This window comes from Equus asinus, chromosome 11 (assembly GCF_041296235.1).
Source record: "Equus asinus isolate D_3611 breed Donkey chromosome 11, EquAss-T2T_v2, whole genome shotgun sequence".
Lineage (NCBI taxonomy): Eukaryota > Metazoa > Chordata > Mammalia > Perissodactyla > Equidae > Equus > Equus asinus.
In genome coordinates, this window is record NC_091800.1 from 52,521,738 (window position 1) to 52,534,801 (window position 13,064).

The 13,064-nt window shown below is 36.5% G+C and overlaps 1 protein-coding gene across 9 annotated transcripts in view; it reads right to left on the reverse strand.

Annotated features, from left to right (window-relative positions):
- Nucleotides 1–13,064, reverse strand: part of TBC1D4 (TBC1 domain family member 4) — a 172,429-nt gene that overhangs the window by 78,984 nt on the left and 80,381 nt on the right. The window lies entirely within an intron of this gene.

The following is a 13,064-nucleotide window of genomic DNA, read 5'->3' on the forward strand; positions in this document are numbered from 1 at the left end:
CTGCATCTTGCCAAAATTCACAACTTCAAAGACAGAAAGCAAATTCAAAGCAAACTAGCAGCCCTTGTATTTTTCATATATGGACTTCTTTCAAGAAAGAATCTGATTCTTATTGTTAATCATTTATAAATGACTTATCAACTGAAACAGGCATTGTTTTATTTAAATAATACCCACCTTAATTTAGAACAAACAGTTTTAGTGAATGCTGCCAATCCTTGCACCCTCCCCAGCCCTATCTCCCAACCCCCTACAAAGTAGGCCACAATGAAAGGCTGGACCAGTGACAGATAGAGAGATGGGCATGTGACCCAAGCCAGTCAATCTGAGTTGCTCCCTAATATTTTCCAAACAGAAGATGAGACACAGCTGTTTTCTATCTGAAGCCTCAAGCTGTTGAGGAAGTTAGTCTGGCATCACAGATAGCCATCTCCCTTCTCTGGAGAAAGCCAGTCTAGAGTAACACAAAATGAAACCTAAAGAAAAAGAGAATTAAAACCAAGATAATGGAGAGAAAGAGTCCTAGTGGAGTCAGGTCTCTGGTTGTAGACATCCTTAGAAGTGTGATTCATGAGCTCTTGGGCTCCTCCAATTCTGGGGGTCACTCAGAATCCTTTCATATGGGTGGCAGTTCTCACTGTTGTCTCTGAGAGTCCTAACTACTATAAAAGTCTGAGAATCATTGGGATTGATTCACCTGCTATGACTGATACCCAAACTAGCAATTGGGTACACAAAACAGAAGTTTATTTCCCTCTCACACTGAAGTCCAGTTTGGAGTACAGGGCTATTTTGGCATTCTATTGTGACGTTAAATATCAAAGACTCGAGCTCCATCTGTCTTCTTCTTCTGCCTTTTGGGAGTCAACTGCATGGTCCAAAATATTGGCTACTGTATTCCAAACAGCAGGATGTGAAGAAAGAATGAGTAAAGAGAAAAAGAGAACAAAGACACACACATACACACAAACAATGGACACTCTCTTTCTTAAGGAAGCTGTCACACGAAAAATCTACTTACACTCCACCGGCCAGAACTGGAGGAATTACTAGCAGCAAGATAAGCTAAGAAATGTAGTCCTGACTCTGCGTGGCCACGTACCTAGTTTAAAATGCTATTACTAAAGAAGGGAGAACAGACATCAGGCACAACTTGCATTCCTTTCATAATTGTCAATGATCCATCAGAGAAAAGGCATCAGTCAAAGCTCTTCAACTAAGAAAAACTAGGGATAGATATAAATCAGAGGATTTAAATCACATAGTCATTCTAAAAAGAAAGGACTCACGTCAAACCTAAAGAAATATGTATTTTAGATAAGACTAGACTAGGTGTTCCAAAACTTTCCCAAATTGAAGAAGCATTTCCCAAATGGTCAAGACAGACATGGGACTATTGCTTCTCACTCAAAGATAATAAAACATTTCTGATGGTAACACAAGTGAGCTACATCCACTGTCATCACTGAAATTTCTAAATATCTTTCCAAATAAAACCATGTTAGTCTGGTGGTCTTTAAGTAAACTTTTACATTTCTATAGAGATAGCAATGGCGCAGCAACCCACAAGTAACTCACAAATAAAACTTATTTCAACTTGTAATATGCCCCTGCCCATATTATTCTGGTGCAGTCACAAAGCAACGAGACTGGCTAACAAATACAATTAACGTAAATTAAATTCTTAATTATGTTTCATCTTGGGAAATATAGATTCAATTCATTCCAATAGGCCAAGCACAGGGAACATTATGACCTGTTAAACTGGCATCTATCTTATTACAAGAATTTACTAAGCAGCCGAGGGTTAACTGTGCTGTCTGGAACTTTTCATTTTAATCATTTGGGGTGGGTATTATATATGTCTCTGTCTTCATAAACAGCATCTACTAGGTGTAATGTAAATGTTTCAGTCTGATGTAAAGTGTGACCATACCTTCAATGTAACACAGTAAGGTCCTTCTGTTTCTAGCCCTCTACTAAATAAATATCAAAAGCTATTTGCATGACAGAGTGGAGAACCTTCAACTTCAAACAGAGTGAGGCAGTTAAATGTCAAATATGCCCCACATTATCTCCAGGAAATACACTGTTTATGAGAGCTGGAGCACTACAAGAATAACTGCTATGGCCATCTGCTTGCTTACTCTTGTAGACTTTGTTCTCCAAAACTACAGAAGGAAAGGTCTGACATACAAATTACTTTCTGAATTCTTTACTAACACCTTGCTTGTTTCTAGAAGAAAATATCTCAGCAATTTTCTTTAATGCTCTTTTCAAAATGGCCGTGAAAGCCAACGGGAACAAAAAGGCCCAGTTGCGACCAGATGCAAATAGCACTGTACTATCCCATGGGCATTGCAACTGCATCCTCAAACACAAATGAGCAAAAACAATGATATTCGTTTACTCTCCCACTATTCAAGTATGATTTCACTGACAAAGGCCAGTCAAAACTTGCAAAAACATTTTAACGATACTCTATTATATTTAAAAAACTATATAGATCAATTAAACCAGATAATAGAATTCACTTGGGAACTTGCTACAATGAATACATAAAAGTAGCATGCAATTATATATTAGTGACATGCAAAATATACTTCTAATTGATAGAAACCATTTAATGCCTTACGTTTCTCTTTTGAAATATAAAAATTCTATGATTTGGAGTCTTCATATCTTAAAAGTCTCAAAGTCATAAATTACAATTATTGTAATATGTTAAAAGAGTAGCCTATTAGTACTATGGTTATATCTAGGATTTTATTAGTGAAAAATCCATCAACGAGATTTTACTTCTTATCTTTCATTCAACTTTAGCCTCTGTTTTCCACGCAATCCAACTTGTATAATAAACATTCGTCGATATAGTTTTTTATTTCATCTTACTAAAAAGTTGGTTAAAATTATTAAAAATTCTTCAAATGCACATTAATTCTATATTAACAATCAGAAACTGTTTTCAAATAATTAGTATACAAAAATATTACAAAAATCAACTACACATTCCTATGTTGCTTACTCCCAATCTCTAGATTTTCATAAAACTTCATAGTCAGAAAAAGGAAATAAACAAAAAACATCACTGAATTACCTAAACAATGAAAGAAAACATTAAATGCTGAAAAAGATTCCCAATGGGGATCAGTGATACAGCTAGAAATTCAGGGATGACAATGAAATTTTGTATTTTATTAACTAAACAAACTAATCAGATGTCCAGCTCTCCCTCACTGCGGGAGTTAACATAATGATGAAGGAAGACGGTGCCAACAATAACAGCTGCTGAAGATTCTTGAGAGCCTGTGCTAAGACTTACATGCTTCATTCTCACAACTCTCCAAGATAGGCTCCATTGATCTCAATTGCAAAAATAAATTGGACTATCTCCTTAATTTTTCTGTAAATCTAACCATGTTCTAAAAAATTGTCTCTTAAAAATAAATGGGAAAGGGGCTGGCCCCATGGACGAGTGGTTAAGTTCACTCACTCTGCGTCAGCAGCCAGGGGTTTTGCTGGTTCGAATCCTGGGCACGGACATGGGACTGCTCATGAAGCCATGCTGAGGTGGCATCCCACATGCTACAACTAGAAGGACCCACAACTAAAAAAAATATATACAATTATGTACCAGGGGCCTTTGGGGAGAAACAGTAAAAAAAATTTTTTTCAATTTTTTTAATTAAAAATAAAAAATAAATGGGAAAGTTGATGATCAGAGATACCACAAGAGTCTAGTTGTTTTCAGTTTAGAAGATTCTGATAAAAATGAATTTAAAGTTTAAGAGAATAATAAGTTTTTTAATACTCTCTAGAATTTCTACAGTACTTTTCAAAGCTTCATTTCTAAGCTTCTGCAAAACTTTCAAGATTCCCTATATGGCCCCCTTACTATTACTGATGCTGCCAGGGTAAACTTATTGTTTAACAAGTCTTAGACTCTAAGGACAAAACAAATTAATTTAGGTTTTAAGAATACTTTTCAAAAAATATATAAACATCTCAATCATAGAACTCGATGACTGAATTTAACATCAGAAACCCTCACAAATATCCTCTACAAATTACTCTGTAAGTAAACAAGAAAATGAAAACCCAAAGAAGCTAAATGACTTGCTCAAAGTCACAAAGCTAAATTATTACTTGATTTACACTTATGTGAATTTTTATACACACACATAGTTTATCAGCATACATCTGTTTAAAGAAAGTAAATCTCCAATGTTCGATGAAATCAACATCTTCAGTGCCAAATATCACTATGTATAAGTGTATATGCATTAGTGTAAACTAGCCATTTAAAGTCTGCCGTCCTCACTAAATTTTCAGGAGGATGATGGCAGGAAGATGTCTATCTGGTTCATCACTGTGCACTCCATGCCTGCCACAGAGCCTAACACGAGTTCCGTACTCAATAAATATTTGATGACTGAATGAACGCTTTCAGAATTCAACAGCCTCTTAAGTAACATGAAATCTCATATATCAAAATGTCTATTTGACTTACATCTAGTACAAACACAGAACCTACTGAGATGTTGAGCAAAGAGTAAATACAAAAGACTTTTGACGGTTAATTGATATGAGAAGTCCTTGGGGCCTTATAGAGCCTCATTTCAGAAAATGATTCATCAGCTTCAGAGAGTGTCCTTTTACTCTCCCAGCTCAAACAAAACTCCTAGGTCTAGTTGATCCAGTCAACTAAACACACATTTATCATTATTGATAAAATTAAGATACCCTAATGAAAGCTAGTGTTTAAGTGTATCAGTTTTGTTCATCTGACTCTTCTATTAAAAGGCAGATACTTTTTTTTTTTCTTGAGGAAGATGAGCCCTGAGCTAACACCTGCCACCAATCCTCCTCCTTTTGCTGAGAAGACTGGCCCTGAGCTAACATCCGTGCCCATCTTCCTCTACTTTATATGTGGGATGCCTACCACAGCATGGCTTGTCAAGCAGTGCCATGTCTGCACCCGGGATCCAAACCAGCAAACCCCAGGCTGCCGAAGCGGAATGTTCGAAACTAGCTGCTATGCCACCAGGCCGGCCCCAAAAGGCAGACAGTTTTTAATCTGAGATATCTGTCTGTAAAGTGGTAATGAACTAGGTAAGTTAATTTTTTTAAATCTTCAAGGGATGTAACAGAATTTATAAACAATCAACTTTCCTGAATTCTTTAAGTAGAAATTATCTCCCTCCCACTGATAGTATAAAGTAGGCACTTAATAAATATTTACTGCATAAACTGCTAAAACATTTCATTTTAATCCTCATGGTACTTATTACATTCTGACTTGTACAAAATTTGTTTTCTTGCCTTGAGTCTCCTAAGAGATTCTAAATTCCTTGCTTAGTACTCCTTCCAATCCCATATCTTTCCTGGGCACACAGTCTGTCACTTCCCTGAACTATTCTCTCATCCCCCGCTCTCCAGCTCTTAAACCATTTCTAAACTTATCTCCACTGAGCTAAGAGACTCCTTTCTGGACACCCCTGCAGCACTGCATCAAATCAACCTGACAGTAACTCTCCAGTTTCTCAAAACTGGAGACATGAGGAGATGAAGGCAAAAAAAATAGTAAAAAAAAAAAAAAAAGATGCTACCGAAAAGGGAACCCAAAGATTTGAAAATTCAATTATAATAAAGATTTATTTACACAGATACCAGTTAAATGCTTTTCTTAGGATTAACCTATGTGTTTGTGCACGGATTTAGAAAAAAGAATTTGTGAAAGAGTATTCCTTCAACATTTCTGAAATAAACAAACAAAAATAATACTTAAATTAAAAAATAAAAAGTCAAGTATGGTTAAAAGAACCCAAGGAAAATCTTTCAGAAACTCCTTGCTTTTATTAAATATTCCTAAAATTTTGATGACCTATAAATATTGGATAAACACATATGCTCTCTACTAGCCTAGTGAATAGACGTGAAGAACATAAAAACATCACTAAGGAATCTTCCATGCAAACTGCCTCCAGGGCATATCAGTAGATGATAAGATGTCCTCAGAACAGGGAACACGTGAGATGAAGAACAAAGCCACTGCTCTTCAGCCTGAGAGGCTCTTTTGCGCACGGTTTTCCCTGGTTAAGACGATTCCCCTCAGGGAAATTTCCCTCCACAGCTCTTTCCAACTGGTGCCCTACTCAACAGCCCAGTAACAGCTCCAGGCCCCTCCAAATCACCCACAGCACCCAGTGCTTCCCTCAAGCACATTTAATACACCATATTGGGTCACCCGATGGTGTCTGTGTCTCCCACAGATGTGTCTCGTGCCTTTTTCTCTATCCCTAGCACAAGGCCTAGCACATATGGTTCACACTCCATATATGTTTGCAAAATCAATGAGCAAACAAATAATCAAAGAGAAAATAGTGGTTCTACTCACCTTCCTAGATCAGAATACTAAACAGATTCTTGCTTCAACCCAGTGTTTTCATTTGGGAAAATAGTACTAGTCAAATTATGAATGCCACCTGAAAAGCAGGTGCCGCTCTACAAAGAAAAGCTGATAAGAGCCTTTGCAGAACCGTTGCTAACGTAAATACATGAACAATTTGTAAGTGAATATTTGGGAAAGTTAGCTCTTTGTAAATAACATTTGCTATGGACTGACTTTGTGCACTTTCTAGATAATAATAGCTAATATTTATGGAGTACTTGTAATGTGCCATGCACTGTTCTAAATGCTTTATCTGTTTTATCTCCTTTAATCCTCACAACCATCCTCTGAGATAATTCTATTATTATCCTCATTTTGCAGATAAGAAACTGCAGATTTACTTAACCCACTCACTAAATCATGTTAACTGAATCCAGAAAGTGAAGATGACAATTCCCAATCTTGAGAGAAGGATGAGATCAAAGATTACGTAATTATACCAGAAACTAGACATCAAGCACTGGGTTTCTGTGACAGTGTTTGCTTACGACTAACTGCATACACCATAAAGCCTCTACGTCCTGCTACAATCTTAAACAATTTACAGTATTTTTATAAACATCATCAGTATAATTCTATCTACAAAGCTTATTCATAAATACTAGACAGAAAATAAAAGGATTAGTAAAGTTGTTAACATACGGCTACATTATCAAATATCCAATATCAGTATCTACCAATAACACCATCTTAAACACGTAAGATCAAACTAGCAGGTTAAGTGTTTGACAATGAATCTGGACCACAAACCATAACTATTATTTAGCACCTCTAATAAAGAATGCACTATAAGAACAGCTTTTATGAACACATTATACTCTTTTTCTATGGTTTCATACATTTTTATAAAAATCACACACGCTGTAAAATAATAAAATGTGGTTTTTACACTGCTTTGTTTTCTTTAATGATACATGCTCATTGCAAACCGATAAAATCATAAAAACAAATTCAAACAAGAAAATATTCAACAGAGATTACCACTACTGACATTTTAGTGAACACCCCTCCAGATATTTCTTATGCACATATAGTTAGCATAGGTATAAAATTTTGAATAAATAGGATCATTCTAAACACAAAGTTTTGTGATCCCCCTCTGAGATGGAAAACATGGCTTAGGCACTTTGCCATCTCAATGATTATAAATCTTTATCATCATTTTTAAAATCCTTTCTAGAACAGTGATTCTCACTGCTTAAAATTGTGGAGAGACTTCTAAGAGCTTCTGTGTGTGTGCTAATATCAATTAATATTTACCATTTTAGAAATTACAATTTAGAAAATTTTAAATATTTATTAATTCATTTAAAATAACAATAAATCATTACTTATTAACCTAAATGCTGCATTTTTATTAAAAAAAAAGATTTTTGTGAGAAGATTGATACTGTTTTATATTTTTGTAAATCTCTTTAATGTCTGATTTAAGAGTGGGCAGCTGGATTCTTTTATCTGTTTCTGTATCCAGTCGGCTCAAGACGTTGCTTTAGTTGAAGTGTACGAAGAAAGTCCAGCCTCACACAAATATATATAAGTGGAAAAGGGATTTTAAGAGCCTTTCAGAAAATTGTGAATATTCTCTTTTGAAACTATCCTCCAATCCAACAAGTGATCATTTCTTAAACGTTTGTTACAATGTGAAACCTGAAACTCTATCAGTGAACTTACTATACTCTGATTAAAATCCATTTCTTCATCATGCACTTTGAATGGATCATTCACCAATGCACGACTTCATTCATAACTCATGCATTGGTCTTTTGGGAAATAGCAGTTCACTGAGTTATACAAATGTTGACAGTGACACATATTATTAAATATCATCAAAATAACACATTTGTTAATATCACCACTAGTCCCATCAGAAATATTTAGTATTAGCAAGCTCACAGTGATAAATACAAGTTTTTCCAAAATTCTCAATACAGTTAGTTGCTTTCCTTGAAGTAGCAAGATCACTTTGTCCATTTTTGAGAAAACATCTGCCAAACACCCAGGACTGACTAACCATTTTTTGGTGGGAGTCATTCTTTCAAGTAAAAATGGTGTTCCATGGAAAAAGTGACTAGTTACGCTCATAATTTGTATTAGTTTTCTGTTGCTGCCCCAACAAATTACCACAAACTTAATTTATGGCCTTACAGTTCTGCAGGTCAGAGGTCCAGTACGAGTCTCACCAGTGTAAAGTCATGGCGCTGGCAGACTGCGTTCCTTATTGGAGTCTCTAGGAGAGAATCCATTTCCTTATGGTGGTAGAACTGAGGACTGTTTTCTTTCTGGCTATCAGCTGAGGGTTGTTCCTAACTTCTAGAGGGCATCTGCATTCCTTGGAATATAGCCCTTTCCTCCATCTACAAAGCCAACCAAAGTGGGTGAAGTCCTTCTCATATCACATCTCTATGACCTCTTCTGTCTTCCTCTTCCCCTTTTATAGACTCATGTGATTACGTTAGGCCACCTAGATTATCCAGGATAAGCTCCCCATCTCAAGATCTTTAACCTTAATCACATCTGGAAAGTCACTTTTGCCATGTAAGGTTAATATACTCACAGGTTCCTTGGATTATAGCATGGACATATTTAGGGCGCCATTATTCTGCCTACCACACAACTCATTCAATTGCACAAATGCTGTTCCTCTAGACAACCACTGTATTTGCATACATAGTACCCATTTTGTCCCATATACTAGAAACATGTGTTCTCAAGGGTCAAAATTTAATAAACTGATTAATTTCTACTGATCCATCAAGGACATTCTTAAGTAGATATGGCGTTTCTTTTTTAAAACTGTTAGTTCTTAGTGGTGAAGAATACAGTAACTACTTGTAGAGTTTGGTACCACCATCTCGATTTGTGCTAAGGCACCAGCAGTTTTATTTACCATTGCTTTTGTACCAGCAGTACACATGTCAACATAGTGACAAGAACACATAACACTTTCACATTCTGATGAAAACAGTTGTGCTTAAGTATCTCACTTAAGTATCTCAGGAAACCCCAGACTTCTGCCACCATATTTGAGAACCATGGTGGTAGAGAATTCCACCAAGTCCACAGTAATAAAGTATTATAGCATTGACCTAAGTTATCTCCACTGCATTCAATTATCTGCTAAACCTATGGACATATAGGTTATCACCAAATTTTAATGCCTTCCAAAATTGTTCAAACTGGCTCTAATATCAGCTCTCCAATTTACTGGCTGTGTGGCCTTATACAAATTTATTATTAACTTCTCTAAAACTTTAGTCTTGTGTGTGTCTGTATAAAATGATTTAATGATACCTACCTCAAATGACCGTTGTAAGAGTGAAATAAGAGAGTATACATGCTTGGCATATAAGAAGTGCTCACTAAATGGTAGCCATTCTTGCTCACCACTTATTCTCAGTTCAAATGTTTTCATATATTTTTTTACTTGACAGACAGAGTGCAATATTCCAGACTCCTCTTGTAAAACAGGTTGGCAATATGCTAACTTGAATCCTATCTTAATGACAGCTAGAACCATATGATGTATTGCCAGGAGGACTCACTCTACAGACTAGACATGCTTCTGTCAATTACCTACCCTGCAGCCACGTGAACTATAAACAACCTTGAAAGGAGATTTAGGAAACAGACAAAAGCATTAATCACACTATTTATGCTTCGTATTAAACTTAAGTCACAATCACATCTGTTTCCTATGTATTTTTATTTATTTCAGAGGCTTCAATTAGGGTTTTTTCTTTCTTGCTTGCTTCTTAGGAAAAGCACTGTATGTAAAAACACACTAGTTTGTAGAAAAGCTTAGTTTTTACCTCACTGCTATATTTCCAGAGTTGGTTTTTATTTTTTTAATACTGTAGATTATGGCAGTTAGACTAAATAAACACTATAGAATTAAAAAATCATATTTTGACTAATTAAATCACTTCATAATTTTTAGGAAATCATGTGATCAATTCAGGCATAGCAATTGTTGCAATTTATAAACCCAATTTTAAAAATCCAATCAATTATGTTAAAATGTGATTGGCTTCTGAACACCAATTCTAGGCATCAAGACAATTGTGTCAGATATAGCCAAGCATCAGCAGAAAATGTGGGCAGAAAAGGTCTGAAAGTTAACAATTAAAACACAGAAGACTGTGGGAAATTATCAGCAAATCAGAAGTCTGGGGTCCCAGAAGACACAGAAAGAATAAGTCCAGAAGACAAGCGATTAAGCTAAAAACTTAAAATGAAAAGGTCAAAACAGAGATTAAATGGAAAGCCAAGTCTCAGTGGTCAAAAGGTCCAGTACCCAGGAGATCAGGTACAAGTCTACATCCAGAATGATGAGGATACGGAATCAACTAAGACAGGGCTTTCTCTCACTAGCCCAACCCCGGGGCTCAAGAGTGTTTTTAAAGGTGCTATTAATTTCTGATACCAGGGGACTCATTTATTGCCACCTTCAGCAATCTGCATTCCCCTTTGGCATTCCCATCTCATTTACTAATCATAGTGGCAGTCCCAGAGTTGAAATGCAATCAGTAAAAGTGAACTAGAATCTAACATTCTGCCTTTCTAACAGTAGTTCCTCAAGGCTTGGAGTGAAAGCTTAAGGATGCTGCACATGAACTTCAAAGAGATTTACAGCAGACCTCAAGGTATATGAGTCAGCAATTGTCAAAAGACAAAAATCTCATCTTTCTCCTCTTCTTGGTTTGTCAGAATCATTGTGTGTATGTACGTGTGTGTGGATAGATAGGGAAAGAGGGAGAGAGATGGGTAGATAGGTAGACAGGCAGATAAAACATACATTATCTTTGGATATACATCCAAGGAAAGCTTTCACAAGTTCCTCCTTCCACATCTAGTCACCTACCTGCATCTGTGCCTTTATACTCTGCCTTGTCTCCTGATACTGTGAATAAACACGCTGTTAGCTAAGGCCACCATCCACACACACACAACTTGAACATCACATGCCATTGTCTTTTGCATACTTAAGGACACTGCTATAACAATTCTCCCCTCTCTCTTCTGCATCAATTTTTCCTTCTCTACTTTATCTTCCTCATCAGTTTACAAACATGCTGCTGTTTTCCTTCCATCCTAAAAGAATTCTCTAGCTACCTGCCAATTCTCTCCTCCGGTCACAGTTAAACTCCTTGCAAGAGTTGCCTCCACTCACTGTCTCTAATTTCTCTCCTCGCTTTCCTTCTTGAACCCACATCAGTCAGGCAATTGCTCCCCCCATCCCATCAAAACAGATGGTATGATTGCCACATTGCTAAATCCTGTGGTTAAATCTCAGTTCTCCTCTTTCTAGACCCATCGGAAGCACTTGCAGATAGGATCATTTCCTCCCCTTCGGAATACTTTCTTCCAGACACCACACTGTCTTAGTTCTTCTCCACTTACCTGGCTCTCCTTTTTCCATCTCCTTGGCTTATTCCTTCTTGTCTTCCACAACTCTAACCCTTGGAGCTACCCAGGGCTCAGTGACTGGTCCTCTCCTCTTTTCTATTTACACTTACTCCATTAGTATTTTCATCCAGCCTGGCAGCGTACAAGCCCCTACACTGTCTGATTCCCACCACCTCTCTGAGCTCATCTCCTATCACTCTCCCCTCACTCAGTCTGCTCCAGCCCGATGCCCTCCTTAATGTTCCTTCAACAGACCAGTAGGCTTCCTCCTCAGGTCCATGACGTTCCTGTCCCTCTCGCTCACCTCCTTTAGACCATTACTCAACTGTCATCTTCTCAGTGAGAATTCCAATGGCCATACTCCCTAAAACTAATTCTTTCTTCTCTCTCTCTCTCTTTCTCTCCTTCCTTCCTCTCTTAGCCCTCTTTCTGCAAAATTTTTCTCCTTAGCCCTTATTACTGTTTAACATACTATATATTTTACTTTATCTTTTCAACATCTGTTTTCCCACGCTAAAATGTAAGCCCTGTGAAACCAAAGATTTTCAACAGATATTTGTCAAATAAACATATAAATATTTGTTGAATTAGTTAACCAAAGACCAGATTTAAAAATGCACACATAATGACCACAAAGCTTGTCATATTTGACCAAACAGTATGTCCCAAATATCACCATAAATATCAGCATATTCTTCTTCACACTTTATTTCTACTTTATTACCAGAATTCATTCTCCATCATGTTCCTAAGATGATCATTTCCTACAGTTTCATTTATTCTCTAAGAATCTTAATCCAAAAACATAAGAAAAGGTCCCTGCAGCAGACAATCCACTTTGAATTTAATGGCACTTGTAAAACCACTTAGTTTAAGTTCTTTCATGTGCTTCTTTCCACTTCAATATCTCACTGTCTGTACATCTATCTATCTTCTCATCCTTTCCTCTAACACTGAAGATGTCTCTCTTCCCTTCTCTAGAGCGAATCCTTCCTCTTTACTGAGCCTCTAATCCATCTCCGCTGCACAGAGACTTCAAATTTTACAATATACCCTCTTCTTTAACACCTCCAATCATTTCTGCCCTATGGGCTTCATCTCTTTTGAAATCATAAAAATATAATAAAAATTTACATATAAATGAAATATATAAAAATGTATAAAATTTTAAATTTAAAAAATATACAAAGGCACATGCACGTGTGCG